This window comes from Ahaetulla prasina, chromosome 1, assembly GCF_028640845.1.
Source record: "Ahaetulla prasina isolate Xishuangbanna chromosome 1, ASM2864084v1, whole genome shotgun sequence".
In the NCBI taxonomy this organism is placed as follows: domain Eukaryota; kingdom Metazoa; phylum Chordata; class Lepidosauria; order Squamata; family Colubridae; genus Ahaetulla; species Ahaetulla prasina.
Window position 1 is genome coordinate 343,711,964 of NC_080539.1, and position 23,179 is coordinate 343,735,142.

A 23,179-nucleotide genomic window follows, 5' to 3' on the forward strand; every position below is an offset into this window, starting at 1 on the left:
AACAGAAACTTGCTTAGAAGGTATAGTAGCTGAACTGAATGAGCTTCATTTTGACAAGAGTTTAGCATAAGAGCAACTTTTCTCCCATAGGCACTGAAAACTGATGATTGAAATGTGCTGCTGAATTTATCTGCATGCAGCCAGACAGCTCCCGAGAACTTTGAGCAAAATATTTAATTGGAAGAGATAGAAACATAAATCAGTGTTTGGGGAGGATGGAAATCTGTGTATGTGTGAGCTTGTTTGATTTTTCTTTTTTCGTTCTTTTCTGTTTCTGCTATCTCACTGCCAATAATAAATGTATAATAAGGAATCAACCTCAACAATAAGAGATCAGAGAGAGGGATTGTATTGTTCCTTTTCAAGATAAACTGAAATAATTGTAAGATAAACAAAAAGATACAGGTTTCCATGCATATATATCACAATTAGAACCATAAGCATTATTGAAGTTACGAATCAGAATTGATTTATGCTGTACTCAGTCACTATTTCCTAGGCTCTTATAATTTCAGATTACAAGTGAAAGATGTTTCCTTCACTTCTGCAGGCAAATGGCAACTGATAAATTATACCACCCTATATTTCCAACAAATAGTTCCACTCTAGGGATGCGGTGGCTCAGTGGCTAAGACACTAAGCTTGTCGATCGAAAGTTCGGCAGTTCAGCGGTTCGAATCCCTAGGGCTGCCATGTAACGGGGTGAGCTCCCATTACTTGTCCCAGCTTCTGCCAACCTAGCAATTCGAAACCACGTAAAAAATGCAAGTAGAAAAAATAGGGACCACCTTTAGTGGGAAGGTAACAGCGTTCCATGCACCTTTGGTATTTAGTCATGCCGGCCACATGACCATGGAGACGTCTTCAGACAGCGCTGGCTCTTTTGCTTTGAAACGGAGATGAGCACCACCCCCTAGATTCAGGAACAACTAGCACATATGTGCGAGGGGAACCTTTACCTTTATATTTCCACTGACAGCATATTCTGATCAACTATTATCAATGGACCAGCTGTCCCATGTTTACAATGGTAAAAGCACTCAAAGAACCGAGATCTTTAAGTAGTTTTATAATGTTATAGAATATAATCTTAAGAGCATTCAACATTTTGACTGATAACCACTTTCATTTAAGTATGCAAAATCTCTACTACAATACATTGAGAGCCAGGTTAAAACGTTAGGTTAGGACAGGGGTCAGCAACCTGTGGAGACACATGTGGCACTTTCACCCCTCTGCTGTGGCTCCCTGTCACTCAAAATATGTGTCACAACTGCCAATATTCAACACCTGCCAGCACATGATTTATTGAACTTTTCAACCCCCAGTAGGCCAACCATGGATAAATCCAAGAAAAGAAAAGTTTCAGAAGAAAACAGAATGTTTAATTCAATTACATATGTTAGTTTTGTGGCTGCTCAAGAAATAGTCAGGCACAGGAAGGGTTTTGTGGCTCCCGGTGTTTTTTTTCTGTGGGAAATGGGTCCAAATGGCTCTTTGAGTGTTTAAGGTTGCAGACCCCTGGGTTAGGAACAGGAAAGCCTAGGTTTTAATCTACAGTGCCTTCAACCAGACACTGGGTGACTTTGAGACTGTTGTCAACACAGCTGTTGCAGAGAAAAATAAAAAGCAAGAATGTTATGAATACTCCTTTGAGGTACTATATAAAATGTGGAATATAAATGTAATTAATAGATTAAGAAAAGGCAGCTGCTTACACAGGGGATCTACATGATCCCTAAATGTTGCCCTATACCACAAGGAATTGTTATTGCTTATCAATATTGCTTGGGGGAAAAAGAGGACAACCCACACCAGGATGGATGGATTCAGTTACAATGGTGATGGGTATATCATTGGGAGACCACCCCAAACTAGGTTAGAGATAGATTGTCATGGAAAAAACCTATGGGGTCCCTAGGAGTTGAAAACTACTTGATACCACGTCACCATTAATCTTCATTGCTTCATTCTCAAGGGGGAGCAAAGAAATGGAAATCGTTTCTTTCTCCTAGTATAAACCTAAGGAATGCTTGTGCAAACTTTTTTTTCTCCACAGCCACAGTTGGTGCTTTAACACACATGTATAGACCCAAATGCATTCATTGGAACATAATAGTTTCCGTGTGTCCAATGGAAGGCTTTTTCATAGCCTATACCCATGATGGCGAACCTATGGCAAGCGTGCCACAGGCGGCATGCAGAGCCATATCTGTGGGCACGCAAGCGTTGCCCTAGCTCAATTCCAGCATGCATGCGTGTGCTGGCCAGTTGATTTTCGGGCCTTTCGGGCACACCGGAAGTTGGGAAACTACCTCCAGGGGGGTGGAGAAGACCATTCTCACCCTCCCCAGGCTCGTAGAAAGCGACTGGAGCCTGGGGAAGGGTGAAAAATGGGCCTAACAGGCCTTCCGTGCCATCGTGTGCCAAAAGCAGGGGGAGTATGGGGGTGGAGGTGTCACGTGCGCATGTGCAGGGGGTGGGGCGCATTGAATTATGGGTGTGGGCATGCACATGTGCATGACTCCCCCCGCTCCCCCCACTTTTGCCAGGTGATGGCAAAAAGGTTAGCTATCACTGGTCTATACTGTAATTCATGCAATGCAAAAAGGACTAAAAATCCCCTTTCCTTTATCAGTTCACATGTGGGTCAATGGGCAGAGCCAAGAATCTTAAATTTCCGAAATAACTCATTTGGTTTACACAGTGCAAAGATCTACTTTGCCATCTCCCATTTATGATTTCAAAGCACAGCCTATTTTAAATAGAATGAGACAGGCTACCATAGGGTGTGAAACAGGTGAGCCTTAATTAATTAAAACAATAACTCAGCTGTTTCCAGTGAATCCATCCTTGCAATTTGCTAAAATCTAAATTACTAAATTCTAAATTACTAATACAAAAACATGGTAATAAAGTACTGCAGAAAAACAAACAATGCTATGTTTTTAGGATTATACTACAGATCTCTGCATATGCACACTTGTTGGATTCATAAACATAGAATAAAAGATATCTTTGGCTTAAGGGTAAAAGGCTGCTGTGCTGCTCTAGAAAAAATGTTTTGATGCAGCCATACGTATTGCCATCACCTGATTCCTTTTTAGCAGTGTTTTATCAAACTGCATTAGAATTAGCACAGCAGATGAGAAGGAAGTGCAAATGGAATAAAACAACCAAAAAGCTCTGGTGAACTGTACAGGAGTCAGATTTTTGGAACTTTACTTATAATTAAATCTTCATGTACAAGTCCAGTAAATAGCAAAAGAAATGTGGGGGTGGGAGAGATCAGTGTTTTTCTAAATCAGTTATGTAATCAGCCTTTGCTCTATACATATTAAAATTCTTTTAAAAACTATGTTGATTGGGGGCAACATTACCTCTACATTACCACTGTACTCAGGACTATCAGAAAACTGAATCATGTTTTACACTCTCACTGAAATTACCAATTACTTTACAGTGGGATTAAAATGATTCAGGTTGCAATTGGAAAGACAAAGACTAGGAGGGAAAGCCACCAGATGTAGTGGGACTTACTTATTTGGAACTCTTCACAGCAGGGGTCTCCAACCTTGGCAACTTTAAACCTGGAGGACTTCAACTCCCAGAATTCCCCAGCCAGCTGGGGAGGTTGGAGACCCCTGCTTCACAGGACTGCTCTGTCAGTGAAGGATATGATGACCTCTGTGGTCCAGGCTGACTGACTGACTTTCATTCCACATGAATTGCAGTTCTCAAATTAGCTTTTCAAAACAGCATGACTTTTCCATGTAAATGGGGCTGTATTCCCATCAGTTCTGCCAGTGTGGCTAATTATTAGATATTCCATGTGGGAAATCATCCTGAGCTAATAAGCTGATCAAATTTTGTCTGAAGAAAAAAAAAAAAAAGAACCCCAACCACCAGCTCTCACACACTGCCCCTTTTTATTAAAAGAGAACGGTTTAGATTAGCAACACATGGGATGGTTGCTTTATAATAAATTCCATAAACAATCCAACAGATTGCCTTGAAAAACAAGTGCTGCAAGAAATGAGATAGATGCTGTCAGTCCTACATCGTCTGGTAGAAAACACAAGCAAGTGCCTTTGCAGATAGGCTGCGCCGTGTATACACTAACAAACATGGAGACACATATTTCAGTCTCAAAATGTATGTGCAATTAAGTTATCTGTTTCTTTGGAATCCCGTAGACTTAACAGCTCTGCCAACAACAACTGTATATCTCAGAAGCAGGTGCAGGATATTTCTATTCATAATTCCCATCGTTGGAAATGAATACGGATGGTACCTAATATGATCGAGAAGCATAATTATGAAAGCCAGACATCTGTATTGTCCTGTCAAATGCTAAGATAAAACTTTCCTGCTTCTCTGAGCAGGTGTGTGCCGATCCCTGTTTTACAATACATTATACCAAGCATCCATATCTGATATTACAGTAATGGACTTTTTTTTTTTTTGCATTGATGGAATATAATACAACAGAGTTAGTTTTTCCAGTTGTTATATGGACATTGTGCTAGCTGCCTACAAAGTGTTGCTTTTTAAAATTCTGCCTTTTATACACACATGTACATTCATGCACCCTCAGGAGACTTACACTTTTTATGTGATTCAGTATAATTTATGAAGATTAACTTTAAACACCAGAACGGTAAAAATAATTCTGATATATTCTTTTTCCATAATTTTGGCAATTTACTTGCCACACCAGTGCTTTAGCTTCTTTGCCAGGGATGGGCACCCTGTGACTCTGAGGACATACAGTATATAGCCCCAGGCCTTTTATTTGTGGCCCCTCAGAACCCTTCTGGCCATTATTGTGCCAAATAGATAGTGTGGCTTTCAGTCAGTTAGAGTAGGAAAATGTGAAAAAAATATGCTTAAAATACCTTTAAAAACATGGGGAAAATTTCTCCCCCACCTCTAGGAAAACAAAACAAAACAAAACAAATATAACTCTCAGTCTCTCCCACAGGCATCATTACCCTATCACTGTGACCTCAATCCTCCACCCCAGTGCTCTTGCCCTATATATTCTACATGTGTTTGCTTTCTTCATTCAGGCATACATGCCATATATTTATCAACATGACAGGGGCTCTAGATGCATAAACTTGTTTGCTATGCATGATTTTGGGGAGGGTGTATATCTTCTGAATGCCCTAATCTGCTGGCCTTTATGAATAGAATAGAATAGAATAGAATAAAATAGAATAGAATAGAATAGAACCTTGGAGGTCTTCTAGTCCAGCCCCCTGCTCAAGCAGGAGAACCTATACCAGTGATGGCTAATCTTTTGCCATCACCTGAAAAAAGCAGGGGGAGCGCAGGAGAGGTTGCACACATGCGTGTCACACCCATAATTCAATGCCCCCTGCCCGCCCCGTCCCCCCCGCGCATGTCCGTGTGACCCCTCGTGCTCCCCCTGCTTTTGGCACACAATGGCATGGTGGGCCTGGTAGACTCGTTTTTTTGCCCTCCCCAGGCTCCAGAGCCTTTCTAGGGGCTAGGGAGGGCAAAAAGGGCCTTCCGGAGGCCAGAAACAGCCAGTTTCCCAACTTCCGGTGGGACCGGAAGGCCCATTTTTCACTCTCTCCAGGCTCCAGAGCCTTTCTAGGAGCCTGGGAAGAGTGAAAATGGCCTTCCCCTCCCCAGAGGCCTTCCGAAGGCTGGAACCAACCAGTTTCCCAACTTCCAGTGTGCCCGGAATGGCCAAAAATCAGCTGGCCAGTGCGCACATGTGCACTGGAGCTGAGCTAGGGCAACGGTCGCATGCCCACAGATATGGCTCCGCATGCCACCTGTGGCACGTATGCCATAGGTTTGCCATCATGGACCTATACTATTTCAGATAAGTGATAGTTTCTTCTTAAAAACCTTCAGTGAGGGTCCGCCCACGATTTCTGAAAGCAAGCTATTCCACTGGTCAATTGTGTTCACTGTTAGGAAGTTTCTCCTTGATTCCAAGTTGGTTCTTTCTTTGGTTAGTTTTTTTTTTTTTTTTTTTGTTTACATTTATATCCCGCCCTTCTCCGAAGACTCAGGGCGGCTTACAGTGTATAAGGCAATAGTCTCATTCTATTTGTATATTTTTACAAAGTCAACTTATTGCCCCCCCAACAATCTGGGTCCTCATTTTACCTACCTTATAAAGGATGGAAGGCTGAGTCAACCTTGGGCCGGGCTCGAACCTGCAGTAATTGCAGGCTACTGTGTTCTTAATAAGCCTTAATAACAGGCTTTTACCAGCATGAGCTAAACCGGCCCCTGTTAGTTTCCAAACATTGTTTCTTGTCCTATCCTCTGGTGCTTTGTAGAATAATTTGACCCCTTCTTCTTTGTGGCAGCCCCTCAGATACTGGAATACTTCTATCATGTTTCCCCTAATTCTTCTTTTCTTTAGATTAGCCAAACCCAAATCCTGCAGCCATTCTTCATATGTTTTAGTCTCCAGGCCTTTGATCATCTTTGTTGCTCTTCTCTGAACCTTTTCCAAAATCTCTTTTTTGTACTATGGTGACCAAAATTGGTTGCAGTATTCCAAGTGTGGTCTCGCTAGGGTTTTATAAAGTGGTACTAGTTTATGTGATCTTGATTCTATGCCTCTGTTTATACAACCCAGAATTGTATTAGTTTTTTTGGCTGCTGCTGCACACTGCTGGCACATATTCAAGTGGTGTGACCATCTGCTAGGACTCCAAGGTCCCTCTCACAGTTACTGTTTTTCAGCCAGGTCTCGCCTAATCTGTACTCATACCTTTGATTTTTCCTGCCTAAATGTAAAACTTTGCTTTTCTCCACATTAAAATTCATTTTGTTGGATAGGGCTCATTGTTCAAGTCTGTCAAGATCTTTTTGGATCCTGAGCTTGTCTTCTGCAGTGTTGGCTATTCCTGCCAATTTAGTGTCATCTGCAAATTTGATGAGTTCCCCTTCTATTCCCTCATCTAAGTCATTTATGAAAATATTGTAGAGTACTGGACCTAAGACGGAGCCTTGTGGTATCCCACCTCTTACTTCCCTCCATGTGGATGTAGTACAATTAAGGACTACTCACTGACTACGGTTTGTCAGCCAGTGCAAATCCATCTGGTGGTGATGTTGTCTATTCCACATTATTCTAGTTTACCAAGATGGGGCTACTGCATGGCCTAAATGCTGGGATTCTTACTTCTTGTTTTCATATTTTTGGCAGAGATACTCTGGGACTCAATTGAAAGCCTCACCCCATAGTCTGTTTAAGGAGAAGCAGTCCAAAGTGCCCATTAGAATACCTAAACTGGCGTCTTGCAAGGCAAGGGAGATTACAAAGCAATTAGCAATTTAGGATCACTCTATGTCTTGCCTGGCTTATATCATCATTTTAATCCTGAAAATTTCTGCTATTCAATATTTATGCTACCCCATCAATTGTATCCAAAGTGCTTCCTTATTCTAATTTAGAAATTATTGTTTCATTCTCTAGCCCTAATGTAGTAATGTCATTCACTTGGAGGAGAATAACCGAACAATGTACAGAAAGTGCATGACTGTATCTGTCATACTGTGAAATTGGAGTAAGAGATGACTAGCAAAATAATTAACCAAACCTGCCTAGGAAAAGCTGCATTGAGCTATGTTACCTATTAGATTTCAGTATGTTGAAACCAAAAACTGCTGCATAATTCCTGGATTAAGCGCCAGTCAAAGAACAATGTGAAGATGAGCTTATATTGTCAAGCACAGATTGCAAAATCAACTTTTCTAATCAGCCCTTGCAATCTTTTAAAAAAGGAAAAGACTACAACAATGAATTCAGTGACTTCATTCCTACACATTTGCTGTGGAAATAAGAGTTTTAGGTTAAGTAACTGAGATAAAAATTCTTATCTCAGAAAAATATGGAACCGTATTTAAGATGACAAAATAAATACCAAGATTCAAACAAACAGATAAATAAAAGGGGGCTTAAGAGAAAAAAGAGTTAAGAGAAAAAAGTATTAAGGAATAATCAAAGACAGTACTTGCATACATCAATGCATATGTATTATTCCCTTTGGACGTAATATGTACAGAAACATGTGTGTGACATTAAAACATATGGAATTGAATGTTTATATCTTAATGCTAGCTAGAAAACAAAGCTCAAGCTATACCCTCAATGTGTCCTTCATGTCCCATCTCACCCCAATCCAACCAACACAGAAACTTTTGGGATCTTCAGGATACATCCATAAAACATAAAACAATTATCTGAGATCTGCAAGTGGGCATCGCACACCACCCAGAGGCTATCATAGGAGGACAAATTATGCATTGCAAAGATCACTTGGAAGTGGGAGATACTTTCAATGTAATCTACCAAACCCCTCCATGGATTTTCCTGTGACTATGTAGGAGAAGACGGGGAGACCCGAACTCATTGGTAGCCTCACACTACAATGAACAAGGAGACACTTTCATCTTTGCAGAGACTAAGATTGTTGGATGAGCAAGTACAAAAACAGCCAGGGAAGTGATTGAAGCCTGTGAAACAGATCACTTGTCAATCAACAGGAATGCTGATTTACCACCAGCCTATCAACTACTTAGAAGGCGAGAGCTCGGCAGCACAAGCAAAAGGCAGCTAATGATGTAAAAGCCAGCTATCAACATACCCCAATCAACATCTAAAAAGCCACTTACAACCGGCACTACAAATACGACACACAGAACAGCACACACTCTGCTAGAGAGAAGTTCCCTGAAGATGGGCTCCAATGTGAGTCTGAAAGCTTGAAATACAAAACCTCTGGTCCTGGTAACCAACCCAGAAAGCTCAAACTGCCCAAGGAGCTGCTGATCCAGTTCTACAGAGGAATTATTGAGTCTGTCATTTGCACCTCTATAACTGTCTGGTTCGGTTCTGCAACCCAACAAGAAAAACACAGACTTCAGAGGATAATTAGAACTGCAGAAAAAATAATTGCTACCAACCTGCCTTCCATTGAGGACCTGTATACTGCACGAATCAAGAAGAGGGCCGTGAAAATATTTGCAGATCCCTCGCATCCTGGATATAAACTTGTTTCAACTCCTACCCTCAAAACGACGCTATAGAGCACTGCACACCAGAACAACTAGACACAAGAACAGTTTTTTTCCGAAGGCCATCACTCTGCTAAACAAATAATTCCCTCAACATTGTCAGACTATTTACTGAATCTGCACTACTATTAATCGTTTCATAGTTCCCATCACCAATCTCTTTCCATTTATGACTGTATGACTATAACTTGTTGCTGGCAATCCTTATGATTTATATTGATATTTTGATCATCAATTGTGTTGTAAATGTTGTACCTTGATGAACGTATCTTTTCTTTTATGTACACTGAGAGCATATGCACCAAGACAAATTCCTTGTGTGTCCAATCACACTTGGCCAATAAAAATTCTATTCTATTCTATTCAGATATAATCCTACAACAAATCAATTATTAATTTTTGTTATTTTTGTGCTTATAATGGGGATACAACTTAGCTATTCTACATTCTGGCTTTGCATCATTTGTTGTATGCCTATAAACTACAGGCAAATCTAATTACTGTTTTGTACTTTTTTAATTACTATATCAGCGAAAATCAGACTCACTCAAAATATTGCATTAATCGAGAGGATGGCTTCCAGTCCATTTCTCAGCATATTTCAACATAAAGCAGCTTTGTTTGTATAGCTCAACACAGTTAACAATTGAGGGATATGAAAAAACGATTGTTCCCTTTGCAAGTTAAATATGGACTGAGGTAACTTTGGGTGGTAAAATAGAAAGTTAACAAGCAGTAGCCAGAAGAGACATTCTCAGTCATGACATCCCACATGTGGAATTTCATTTTTACAAATATCCATCTGTTGTCAACATTGATATCTTTTCAGCACCAACCATTTATATTCCAATGATTTTAAAGGTATTTTAATATATATATATATATATATATATATATATATATATATATATATATATATATATATATATATATATATATATATTTATTTATTTATTTATTTATTTATTTATTTATTTACATTTATATCCCGCCCTTCTCCGAAGACTCAGGGCGGCTTACAGTGTATAAGGCAATAGTCTCATTCTATTTGTATATTTACAAAGTCAACTTATTGCCCCCCCAACAATCTGGGTCCTCATTTTACCAACCTTATAAAGGATGGAAGGCTGAGTCAACCTTGGGCCGGGCTTGAACCTGCAGTAATTGCAGGCTGCTGTGTTCTAATAACAGGCTTCTAACAGCCTGAGCTATCCCGGCCCGTTTGAATCTTGGTATTTATTTTGTCATCTTAAATACGGTTCCATATTTTTTCTGAGATAAGAATTTTTATCCAAGTTACTTAACCTAAAACTCTTATTTCCACAGCAAATGTGTAGGAATGAAGTCACTGAATTCATTGTTGTAGTCTTTTCCTTTATTAATAATAATCCTATAATAATCCTTTATTTTATCTATGGAGTTCCATTTAATCTTTTTTTTTTGACAGTGCCTTGGAATACTTGATAAAGTATGATTGAAATACAAGTATTTAAAATAACCTTGAGAGACACTTTGGTGCAATGGTTAAGGCAACAAGCTAGAAACCCAGATCCCATGAGTTTAAGTCTGAGAGTGAATCTGGGTAAACTGTGAATTTCATTTCTGTTTCAAAGTGCCACCCTGCTTGTAACCCAACAGAAAAGCCACACAATTATCTGGCAAAAAGCAAAAAGTCTGAGTGCCTAAAAGGCTAATCACGGGGCCACAAAGGTAGGTTTCATCCAGGGAAGGATGTGCAACTCACACTTTCACTTACGTTTGTTCACATAACTATATGTTTTGTTATGCAATCATGTCATTCTGTTCCTAGATCAATCTGCAATATTTCTAAATACTCAAACATTCATATCTCTTCAAATGTGCAGTTGTGTTTAGAATCCACTGGGGTTGGGTGGCTAATTAATTCAAATAAAGTAAATATTTTAAGGAAATAAATGTACTTTCCTCCATATTTTGCATTATGATATTCTGACCTGCAAGAAATATCCCACAATTCAAACAACTGAAAAAATTTGAAAGGTCATTTAATTGTGATCAGCATATAATTTTAAGGTATTTAAAGTTATAGCCTGAATCCTCCTTAAGAATCCCTGTCCTATCCTTTTCATTTTCAAAAGGAAGATAAACATTATATTACGATGAATATTAATATATGTGGCTCTGAGTACAGGTAGTCCTCAATTTAAGACCATTCAAAATTAAAATGGACCCTCCCCCCAAGGATACTTATGACCTGGTTCCAAAGTTCAGATGGCTGCTTCCCCCGTGGTCACATGATCACATTTTCCACTGTTTGCAGTTTCTCACAGGGATGTAACCCATGATTTACAAAATTTTTATTGAAAACCAGTCTTTACTTCCTGTTTTGGAAGTAAACAGGAAGTTTACTTGTGGGTTCACTTAATGACTGTGTGTTCACTTAATAACTGTGATGTTCACTTTATGACCATAGCATTCACTTAACAACTGCCACAAAAAAAGGAAATAAAATGGGCCTAGTCACACAATTACCTGCTTTACAACCATCATGTCTTACAGCAGTAATGGTCAGTCTCCATTATGGTCATAAATTGAGGAGTATCTGTGCTTGCTTTTGTTACATTGATTGTTTCATTTTTCTGTTCCATTCCACAAAAGGATTCACACTTGAGAAAAGAACATGGTTATTATTGTATATAACAAAGAAGGTACAGTTATGTATATATTTTATTCATATAGATACCCTAGAAAACCTAATCAAAATATGAAAGCTAAAGTTACAAGAGCAGTAAAGCCGCAGGCACAATTCTTTACTTGCACCATTTGTTTTTCTTGGCTCTACAGCAGTTAAAATTAGGGATGGGTGAATCTATCAAACGTTATTCCACCTATTTTCTTACCTCTCTAAAATTGTTCATTTTATTCTACTACTATTTATTTAAATAATGTATATGACCAGCCATCCCACAACAGTAACTTTAGGCAGCATACTAAGATTAAAGCTAACAACTACTAACAATAACCCATGACACTGAAAGTTAAACAATACATCCCAATTATAAAATCACATCAACAGCAGAGCCAGCCTAACCTCTTGGCTCAAATCCTTGGGGGAAACTAGAGGTCTACAGCATGGGTGATCTCCAACCTTGACAACTTTAAGACTTGTGGACTTAAACTCCCAGAATTCTTCAGCCAACAAAGCTGGCTGAGGAACTCTGGGGATTAAAGTCCACAAGTCTTAAAGTTGTCAAGGTTGGAGACCCGTGGTCTACAGAGCCCTACAAAGGCAACAGGGCTGGGGCCATGCAGATCTCGGGGGGGGGGGGTTGGTGTTTTATGGACAAAAGAATTATCTGTATTTTGTGCATATTTTTTTCTATCACTCTGTTTCAATACACCCACATACACAACGTTCATGAACACAGACAGCACTCAAGAGAAAAAGAGGTATGTAGGTTGTTTTCCCATAATTCAAATTTTTGCAAACAATGTATTTCCTGTCATGCATTTTGTATGCGCTTTCAAAAATATGATCTGCATTAAAAAAAAGTCATGTTGAGATTCAGAATGTGCAAATGGATAAATTCTAATTAAAATGTAAACAAATTTCTCTCCCATTTCTCATTAACACATTCATTTGTGTGTGTGTGTGTCTGTGTGTGTGTGCGCGCACACACACACATGCACTTGCTGTATTCACTGGGAATATCTCTGGGTGCCTCTACAAAGTATTGTATATGGAATAGCTTTTGTTCTTTATACTAACAGCTACAAGAGATTCTGCTCCAGTTTTTCCCATACAATTGCTTTGCTAATTTTATTTGGTCAAATGAAGGAACAAAGCTAACTTAAAGACATGAACATGAAACAGCAGAGGTGGAAAGGACCCCTGCTGGAGATTCTGGAAGCTGCCACAAGTAAACACTATTTGGTTGGATACAACAAGAGATTGGCTCTTGGTACATCACAGTCATTCACCACAATAAGGTGAATTATAAGTGGGATCTGTAAGATGATGTCATTGCATGGCACACTTCTGTTCAATTGTTGTTGTTAGTTGCGAAGTCATGTCTGACCCATCGCAACCCCATGGATAACGTTCCTCCAGACCTTTCTATCCTCTACCATCCTCTGGAGTCCATTTAACCTCACACCTACTGCTTCAGTGACTCTATCCAGCCACATCATTCTCTGCCATCCCCTTCTTCTTTTGCCTTCAATCTTCCCCAGCATTAGGCTCTTCTCCAGTGAGTCCTTCCTTCTCACCGCTGGGTGAGATCATCAGTGGTTTCGGTGTGAAGTACCAGCTGTATGCGGATGACACCCAGCTGTACTTTTCTACACCGGACCACCCCAACGAAGCTATCGAAGTGCTGTCCCGGTGTCTGGAGGCCGTACGGGTCTGGATGGGGAGAAACAGGCTCAAGCTCAATCCCTCCAAGACGGAGTGGCTGTGGATGCCGGCATCCCGGTACAGTCAGCTAAATCCGCGGCTGACCATCGGTGGCGAGTCACTGGCCCCGATGGAGAGGGTGCGCAACTTAGGCGCCCTCCTGGATGAACGGCTGTCTCTAGAAGATCATTTGACGGCCGTCTCCAGGAGAGCGTTCTACCAGGTTCGCCTGGTGCGCCAGTTGCGCCCCTTTCTGGACCGGGGGGCCCTATGCACGGTCACTCACGCCCTCGTGACGTCTCGCCTGGATTACTGCAACGCTCTCTACATGGGGCTCCCCTTGAAGGGCATCCGGAGGCTACAGTTAGTCCAGAATGCGGCTGCGCGGGTGATAGATGGAGCCCCTCGTGGCTCCCGCATAACACCCATCCTGCGCAGGCTGCACTGGCTACCTGTGGCCTTCCGGGTGCGCTTCAAGGTTTTGGTGACCACCTTTAAAGCGCTCCATGGCATAGGGCCGGGTTATCTACGGGACCGCCTACTGCGACCAGATACCTCTCACCGACCCGTGCGCTCTCACAGGGAGGGACTCCTCAGGGTGCCGTCAGCTAGGCAGTGTCGTCTGGCGACGCCCAGGGGAAGGGCCTTCTCTGTGGGGGCCCCCGCCCTCTGGAACGAGCTCCCCCCAGGACTCCGTCAACTTCCGGACCTTCGTACCTTCCGTCGCGAGCTCAAGACACATTTATTCATCTGTGCAGGACTGGCTTAGATTTTAAATTCTATGGGGGTTTTAATTGATTTTAATATTTATATTTCTATTTTTAATGATAGGGCATTGGAATAAGTTTTTTAAAGATTATTTTAATTTTATGTATCGATGTTTTATATGCCTGTGAACCGCCCTGAGTCCTTTGGGAGATAGGGCGGTATATAAATTTAAATAATAAATAAATAAAATAAAATTAGGTGGCCAAAGTATTTGAGTTTCATCTTCAGGATCTGGTCTTCTAAAGAGCAGTCAGGGTTGATCTCCTCTAGGACTGACCGGTTTGATCGCCTTGCAATCCAAGGAATTTGCAGGAATTTTCTCCAGCACTATAGTTCAAAGGCCTCAATTCTTTGGCACTCAGCCTTTCTTATGGTCCAACTTTCACAGCCATATATTGCAACTGGGAAAACCATAGCCTTGTTCAATATATCCACTCAATTTCTCATTTGTTCTTTAATTGTCTTAGAATAACTGAAGCAATCCAACTAGGAGCATCTGCAGGGTGTGGTCAAATGTAAACTAGGTTGCAATAATGGTGCTGTCATAACTCAACTTGTTTTTTATGTTGGTTTGTAGAAGAAGACAGAATTGCTTTGAGATACATTCCTGTACAGGGCAGGAATGTAACCTAAATAAATGTTTCAGACTCTACCTAGTTCTCATGAACAGGGGTCCCCAACCCCTGGGCCACATCCCATTACTAGGCTATGGCCTATTTGAAATTGGGCCACGTTAATGACTGGCTGGAATGTGGCCAAGCATGCATGTTCAGCTCAACTTGTGCAAGAGGTGGACCAGCAGACAACTGCATGTGTGCACAATGGGCAATTGCACATGTGCGGGCCAGCCCTTAGCTCATGCAGGCCAGTTCCCCTCTCCCCTCCCCCAGCCAGGCTGCCAAGCCACAAAGGTTGGGGACCACTGTTCATGAACGTAAAGGAAGGGGGGGACACCTTCAAACTTACAAGCTTTGGTTTACTATAGGTTTACAATAAAAGTAGTAGTCACCTACATGACACTGCATTCCTTTTCTAATCAGCCTTGAAGAGCTGACAGTAATTTACATGGAGAATTGCCATCTTTAATTTTGGATGTGGTTACACTGCCCCATATGGACCCAGTGCATAATCTGTGGGTTTCCTGGACTCGAGGAACAAGTAGCAGTCATTGCCCAGAGGGCCATTGCACAACTATAGGTTGTTCATCAATTATGCCCTTTCCTGGACCAATAAGTCCTGCTCACTTTCATCCACAGGCTAGTCACCTTCCATCATGATCATTAAAGGACCATCTTTTTCCAACCCTAACCCTCTAGATCAGGGAAACCAAGATATGTTATAGCTCCCCTCCATCAAGGAGGTCTACCTAATGGGACCAAAAAGAAGGACCTTTTCCATGGTGGCTCCCTCTCTGTGGAACATCATCCTTGCAGAGATAAGACTGACCCCCCCCCCATATGATATTTTTTTGGAAGGCCCTGAAGAGACAGTTTTGCCAGTAAGCCTGGGGATTTTAGGTTGATATGGGGGTCCATCAAGTGGCTTGTTTGAATGCTGTCACCAGAGGGATGAAGATGTATTGGGTTTTGTATTCAGGTGGTTTTATTCCTGTAATGTTATGTCCTCCTCGCCTCCATCTGAATGATGGCTTAATTAGCCGGCTCTTATCAGCTCTGGTAGCAAAAGAGCCAGCGTCTGCCAAGAGCGCTCGTTGGCTGCCAAGATACTGGTGAGTCACAACCTTCAGCTTTAGTCAATCCGTGGATTTGCCTGATACAAAGAGACACACCAGCTCTTGCTGCCTTTTATATCCTATGGGGTGTGGCTCCATGACTCAGCACTTCCTAGGCCTGCCCCTCCCCTGCTTTTGTTGTTCTCTTCTCTCCTGCCTACGAAACCTGGGATTGAGCCAAGCCTGATTGCTGTCAGCTGGGTCTGCAGGCATGGCCTGGGGGGGGTGGGAAGAGTCAGGAGAAGGAGGCCTCATTATCTCTTTCGCTTGGCCTGCTTCTGGCTCCTGGAGCTGATCCAGGGAGGCCGGTGCTTCCGAGGTAAGTCCTGATGGCCCTTCCCCCTCACTGTCCAAGTCACTTTCTGGCAGCAGGCCCAGCTCCGAGGCACTTTCGGGCATGGGGCCAGGTTCGGGAGTGGGAGCCACAACATGTAATCTGCCTGGAGTCATTATGAATTGGGCAGCTACAGAAATTTAATAAACAAACAAACAAATTCTTTTTAAAAATTTCTAGGAAGCAGCCACTTTTTTTTTTAAATTTGAATTTATATCCCGCCCTTCTCCGAAGACTCAGGGCGGCTTACACTATGTTAAGCAATAGTCTTCATCCATTTTGTAAATAATAATAATAATAATAATAATAATAATAATAATAATAATAATAATAATAATAATAATAATAATAATAATAATAATAATAATTTAATTTGTATACCGCCCTTCTCCCGAAGGACTCAGGGCAGTTAACAGTCAAATAAAACAACAATCAAGACACATACAATACAATCAAAACATATGCAATACAGATTAAAAACAATAACTAAAAAACTTATTTAAATTTGGCCCAACTAATTAAAATACATTTCAAAACGCTAAAAAACTTATAAAGTTAAAAACCCATAAAATCATCTAAAATTTAAAATTTTAGGCCAGTCCTGCGTGAGAAAATAGATATGTCTTAAGTTCGTGGTGAAAGGTCCGAAGGTCAGGAAGCTGTCGGAATCCTGTGGGAAGCTCATTCCATAGGATGGGAGCCCCCGCAGAGAAGGCTCTTCCCCTGGGGGCCGCCAGCTGGCATTGCTTGGCTGACGGCACCCTAAGGAGTCCCTCTCTGTGAGAGTGCACGGGTCGGTGGGAGGCACACGGTGGCAGTAGGCGGTCCCGTAAGTAACCCGGTCCTAAGCCATGGAGCACTTTAAAGGTGGTAACCAAAATCTTGAAGCACACCCGGAAGATCACAGGCAGCCAGTGCAGCCTGCGCAGGATAGGTGTTATGTGGGAGCTTCGAACAGCTCCCTCTATCACCCGCGCAGCTGCATTCTGGACTAACTGGAGCCTCCGGGTGCTCTTCAAGGGGAGCCCCATGTAGAGAGCATTGCAATAGTCCAGGCGAGAGGTAACAAGAGCATGAGTGACCGTGCATAGGGAATCCCGGTCCAGAAAGGGGTGCAACTGGCGAATCAGGCGGACCTGATAAAAAGCTCTCCTGGAGACGGTCGTCAGATGTTCCTCAAAGGACAACCGCCCATCCAGGAGAACGCCTAAGTTGCACACCCTCTCCATCGGGGCCAATGACTCGCCCCCAACAGTCAGCTGCGGTTGCAGCTGACTGTACTGGGATGCTGGCATCCACAGCCATTCCGTCTTGGCAGGGTTGAGTTTGAGCCTGTTTCTCCCCATCCAGACCCGTACGGCTTCCAAACACTGAGACAGCACTTCGACAGCTTCGTTGGGGTGGCCCGGGGTGGAGAAGTATAGCTGCGTGTCGTCAGCATACAGTTGGTATCTCACCCCAAAACCACTGATGATCTCACCCAGCAGCTTCATATAGATGTTGAACAGGAGGGGCGAGAGAATCGACCCCTGCGGCACCCCATACATGAGGCGCCTCATAGTCGATCTCTGTCCGCCTGCCAACACCATCTGCAACCGGTCAGAGAGGTAGGAGGAGAACCACCGCAAAACGGTGCCTCCCACTCCCAACCCCTCCAGCCGGCGCAGCAAGATACCATGGTCGATGGTATCAAAAGCTGCTGAGAGATCTAATAGGACCAGGACAGAAGAACAGCCTCTGTCCTGGGCCCTCCAGAGATCATCCACCAACGTGACCAAAGCTGTCTCGGTGCTGTATCCAGGTCGAAAGCCGGAATGGAACGGGTCCAGATAGATAGTTTCATCCAGGAACTGGGGCAGCTGGCGTGCCACTACACTCTCTACAACCTTCGCCACAAAGCGAAGGTTGGAGACAGGACGCTAATTACCTAAAATGGCCGGGTCCAGGGAAGGCTTCTTGAGGAGGGGCCTCACCACCGCCTCTTTCAAGGTGGAAGGGACAGTCCCCTCCACCAAGGAAGCATTAATAATCCCCTGGAGCCAGCCCCGTGTCACCTCCTGTGTGGCCAGCACCAACCAGGAGGGACACGGGTCCAGTAAACATGTAGTGGCATTAAGCCTTCCCAGCAACCTGTCCACCTCCTCAGGAGTCACAGGGTCAAACTCCTCCCAAATAGTCTCAACAAGACGAGCCTCTGCCATCTCACCTGGATCTACCCAATTTTGGTCCAACCCGTCCCGGAGCTGAGCGATTTTATCGTGCAGATACGCACTAAAATCTTTGGCACATCCCTGCAGGGGGTCATCCCGCTCCTCCGGCTGTAGGAGAGAGCGGGTCACCCAAAACAGGGTGGCCTGGCGATTATCTGCTGATGCAATAAGGGAGGAAACGTAGGTACACTTAGCCTCCCTCAATGCCACTAGATAGGTCTGAATAATAATAATAATAATAATAAATAATAATAATATTTTAATTTGTATACCGCCCTTCTCCCGAAGGACTCAGGGCAGTTTACAGCCAAGATAAAAAACAGTAAAGACACATACAATACTAAAAACATACATTAAAAAACTTATTAAATTTGGCCCAATATATATGTATAATACATATATCAATATAAATTTGAATATATGACCTAACCAGTGTTCGGTCAGCTTCTGAATGGCTGAACCTCCAGGCATTCTCTAGGCGTCTTTTCCGGCGCTTCATCTCCCTCAGCTCCTCAGAAAACCAAGGAGCTGGTTGAGACCTGCGCCGGGTCAGAGGCCACAAAGGCACAACACAGTCCAGAGCCCCGGCCACGACCAGTTCCTCAGCCGTGCCGCAGGCCAGATCCTCAGGAAACGGCCCAAGCTCCATCAGGAACTTCTCCGGGTCCATCAGGCACCTGGGACGGAACCAACGCATTGGTTCCATCTCCCTGCGGTGTTGAGTAGTGGTCCGAATGTCCAGACGAAGAAGAGCATGATCTGACCATGACAAAGGCTCAACAACTAAATCCCTTAGTTCCAAATCATTCAACCACTGGCCTGAGACAAAAATCAGGTCTAGTGTGCCTCCCCCAGTGTGAGTAGGGCCGTCAACTATTTGGGTCAGGTCCATGGCCATCATGGAAGCCATGAACTCCCGAGCCGTTGACAATGCCACGCCAGCTGATGGCAAATTGAAATCCCCCATGACTAACAGTCTGGGGGTCTCAACTGCCAGCCCAGCAAGCACCTCCAACAGCTCGGGCAGGGCTATTGTCATGCAGCAAGGAGCCAGGTACATGATCAACAAGCCCACCTGAGTTCTATGACCCCACTTCACAAAGAGGGATTCACAACCAGCTATCTGAGGCACAGTGGTCTCCCTCGGTTCTAGACCTTCATTAATAATGACTGCCCCCCACCCCTACCTTGGGCCCTCAGCTGATGGAATGCTCGGAAACCTGGCGGGCACATTTCAACTAGGGGAACCCCCCCCTTCCGTGCCCAGCCAGGTCTCCATAATGCCCATAAAGTCCGTGGATCCCTCCTGAATTAGATTGGAAATCAGGGGGGCTTTACTCACCACAGACCGTGCATTACATAACATCAGCCGAAGGTCCAAGACCTGAGAAAACTGGCCACTCGGGGAACGGGAAGAGTCTGAGGGGCCGGAGCGCGCAATCGTTTTTAAACAGCAAGCGCGCACCCCCCCGAACATGATATGGCCCCCCGCTTCCGCCGTATCTGCCCCTCCCAGTTACCATGCTGATGACATCACCCTCATGAGTTAAAGAACGAGCTCCCCTCTTTTCCCCCGGACCCGTTGAAATAATGCCGCGAACATTCGCAAGGACTGGCTCCCTCCCCGACGGGTTCCCCCCAACACCCGTCTCTACCCTCCCCCCCTTTAAAAACCTCTTATTTAAAAACCCCCAAAGGTTCTTCTTGGACGCATGCCACCTCTCCGGGTCCCATGACCCCTCGTTGAGGTAGGCCCTCGATAGAGAGGAGGGCCATTCCTGCGAGATGGGGGAGTATATTTGTATATATTATATACAAAGTCAACTTTATTGCCCCCAACAATCTGGGTCCTCATTTTACCTACCTTATAAAGGATGGAAGGCTGAGTCAACCTTGGGCCTGGTGGGACTTGAACTTGCAGTAATTGCAAGCAGCTGTGTTAATAACAGACAGACTTAGTCTGCTGAGCTACCAGAGGCCTTTAAGACACTCCCCTGCCTTCTGAGAAATCCTTGTGCCAGGGACCTTCATTAATTCATTTTCATCAATTTCATAAGCTATATCTATTCACCATTTTGCTGCTTATTAATTGGCTATTTTAATTATATTGTTTTAGAAAGTTTATTATTTCATTTCTGTCTCTACACTTTTAATGTATAGATAGTCCTCACTTACCAACCATTTTAAATTATGAAGTTGCTTAAAAAGGAGAGTTATGATTGGTTTTGAAGTTGTGTCCATCACAGGATCCTCATGATTGAAATTGCAGTTCATGCACTTGGCAAAAGCAAGCATTTGTAATAGTAGTGGGTTTCAATTTCAGTCGCTACCAGGTCGCATGCGGACGCTCATGCATGCACAGAGACATCCGGGCGGGTGGGCTGATCCTCCCGCTGCCACTGTTACCAGTTTGTCTGAACTGGGGCGAACCGGTAGCAACCCACCACTGATTTGCGACAGTTGCAGCCTCCTGCTGTTTGTGACCTTCACAGCCAGCCTCCAAGAAGCAAAGTCAATGGGGAAGCCAGCAGGAAATTGTAAGTTCCAATCACGTGACATTGCACTTAACAATCTACAAAGATTTGCTTAACAACTGCAACCAAAACTGACAAATTGATGTTGTATGTTGGGTCATGTGATTTTTCACTTTACAACTATATCATTTAGCAATGGAGTTGCCTGTCTCAAGTACAGTTGGTAAGCAAGGACTACCTGTATAATACATTTGTTAACACAATCACTTCTTCCTGCAACCCTAAAAGAATGAACCAGGATTGCTAGTTTAGACATCATATTTACCTATTTCCCTGCAGGAAAGGAAGTTTGACTAGAATTATATTAAGTAAGTTATATGTAAGTTAATTTCTGATGTGTGAAATATTTTAAAGAAGCATGTTTTCCACCATTAGGAGTCTAGTGGCATCCTAATAACTAACTAAAGATCCTATCACTTCATGCTGCTGCATTTATAAACCAGGACTGATTATTCATCCCCAATTCATTGCACAGTTCAACCTCTATTGCTCACACATTTCATTTGTCTTAGAGTAAAGACAAGCATAAGGTCACACTATAATGTGCCTATTTAGTTGACAATCTAATCTTGTTTAGTGGGACTTAAGCCAATGGAATCTAGAAAATACTATATAAATGTTTAGCCTAATTCTTCCACATGGATATACAGAGATAACAAAAACATACACAAGTACTTAAAAGTAGGTGTTATTCCTATTAAATATATAGTAGAGCTTGCTTTTCTTTGAAATTCGATATTTTTATTTGTGTTCTTTGTTATTGTGATTATCCCAGTGTAGGACCTTTTGCAGAAGCACATTACTTTTCTTTTTTGCCAATTTGTGAGGGGCAAGCATCCATGCACTAAGTGGTACACCTTTACTGGTGCCTGCAGAAGACATAGAAAGACATTAAAGCACAGTGTGATTTATGGGTTACACTGCAGGAGTAACTTTGTAGGAGAACACCCAGTGGGAAGATGCTGCTTCTGATCAGCAGGATGCAAATATAACTGCCAGGAATCATTAATTCTGTGCTTCATCAGATTGGTGTGTTTACTTAGCTGAAGGTGTTGTTTGCATCATCTTTTAAGAGAGCAACCTTATGGACAACAGCATAAGATTAGAATCACAGCCTTGTTGGATCGTCTTAGTCCCATCTTTTTTTCTCATAATCAGATGTCTGTAGGGTACTTACAAGCAGGGCACAAGAGACATACCTCTTTCCTGTCACTGTTGTGATGAAACCAGTATTTGAAAGCATTTATTTATTTATTTATTTATTTTATTTGATTTTTATACCGCCCTTCTCCCGAAGGACTCAGGGCGGTGTACAGGCATAATAAAACCGACAATACAATATACAAGTTTAAAATACGATTTAAAAAACTTATTTAAATTAGCCCAGTGATTAAAATTTACCATACTAAAAAACCCCGTTTAAAATTAATAAATTTAACATTAAAATCCCAATTTAAGCCAGCCCCGCGCGGATAAAAAGATGAGTCTTAAGTTCGCGACGAAATGTCCGAAGGTCAGGTATTTGGCGTAAGCATGCAGTACGGTATGCTTTTAAAACTCTGGGGTAAACTGAATCATCGTGCCAACAACACTCTTTGAAGACATGTATTTCATAAACTTACCCAATTCCTCTTCAGCCCACTCAAGTCAGTGGCCATCTCCATTTTTATTTTATTTTTTTTAAAAAAGTTTTTATTGATTTTATTACAACGACACAACATAGACATACATAACCTAAACACATACTATGTGTTTTCTTTTTACATGACATTTTCGTTCCTTCAACTTTCTGCTTTATACATTCCCCTTTTCCCTTCTTTTTTACTATCTTTGACTTTATCGTCCCTTTACATCTAGTTTCGTTTATTTACAATATTTTGCATATTTATTATCTTCTCTTCTTCATCCTTTATTTCTATTTAGTTTTCCTATTCTCCAACCACTCGTAGGCCATCTCCATTTTTCATACTATAAATGCTTCCAGTCAGCTTTATAGGATTGTCTCTTGTCCAATTATTTCAAAAGGAAGAAACACTTCCCTGTGTTCCTTTTTTAAAAAATAGCATGCAAAATGTTATGCACCTCAGTCAAGACCCACTAAGTTGTCTTTTTTCCAAGTCCCAAACATTGCAGTCCCAATTTTTTGTGGGG